The sequence below is a fragment of the Equus quagga genome, chromosome 11 (assembly GCF_021613505.1).
Source record: "Equus quagga isolate Etosha38 chromosome 11, UCLA_HA_Equagga_1.0, whole genome shotgun sequence".
In the NCBI taxonomy this organism is placed as follows: domain Eukaryota; kingdom Metazoa; phylum Chordata; class Mammalia; order Perissodactyla; family Equidae; genus Equus; species Equus quagga.
In genome coordinates this window covers 113499482-113500531 of record NC_060277.1, presented here as the reverse complement: position 1 = coordinate 113500531, position 1050 = coordinate 113499482, and positions in this window count along the sequence as shown.

Here is a 1050-nt window from a genome sequence, read left to right as displayed (position 1 = left end):
TTAGGGGCTGCAGGTGTGTGGGTGCTGAGTGGGCTCCTTTGGGCTCCCCGACCTTGGGCAGGAATCAAGAGGAGCCAGGACTTAAAGAACAGGAAAGAGCTCATGTCCATCTCTGGCTTCTGAGCCGCGTCAGCTTCCCGTGGTGCCCTGCGGAGCCTCAGTGCATCGCACACCCTGTGGGGCCCCCCACTCAGCCTGCCCCTCAGGGGCTTCCATCCCAGCAAAGTGGCTCCATCCGCCCAGATGCTCAGCCAGGCTCTGGAGCTTCCGCCTCTTCTGCCCCTTCATCAGAGCCATTGCTAAAGCTGACCTCTGTCCACCTCTGTCCACCCGCCCCGTCCTTGTGTGACCACTGTGTCCTGGAGCCCTGCCCAGCCTCGTGCCTCCCCTCCCAGGCTCCATCCCATTCTGCCCACCCCAGCAGGAGAGGGGCTTTTTACCCCGCAGGGCACAGGGAGCATCCTCCTGCAGACTCCCAGTGGTGTCTGTGGCCTTTAGAACAAAATGCAATTCCGTACCTCGGCCTCCAGGTCCCACCCCACACGCTCCCTCCTCTCCACGCTGGCCAGGCACGCGGCCCTCGTCCCGGCCTTGGCACACAGGACAAGCTGGCCTCCGTCCCTCAGGCATCAGCGCACGTTCCACGTCTTCAGAGGCCCTTCCTGACCAGCCGACCCACCCAGTGGGGCCCCACAGTCCTGTCACAGCCTGGGTCGCACTTAGTAATCACGCGTTTATCTGATACAGACACTGGCAGAGTCTGCAAATGTTCATTAAGTGCCGGTTGAGCGCCTACCTGTGCCGGGACTGTGCTGTGAGCTTCCGCACACTCTCGGGCATCTCATCCCTTAGTCCCTGCCCGGGAGCATCCTTTCCACCACTCGGCTGGAGAAAACCAGAGCTTGGGAGGGTGAGCAGCTTCTCCGAGGGAGCAGGAAGCTGATGGAGGCCAGGTCTGCTCTGACTCCCAGCCCACAGGGACTAGATCCAGCCTAGGGGGAGGTACTCGGAAGCCAGGGTGGCCCGAGGCCAAGAGCCCTCCCCCCCCCC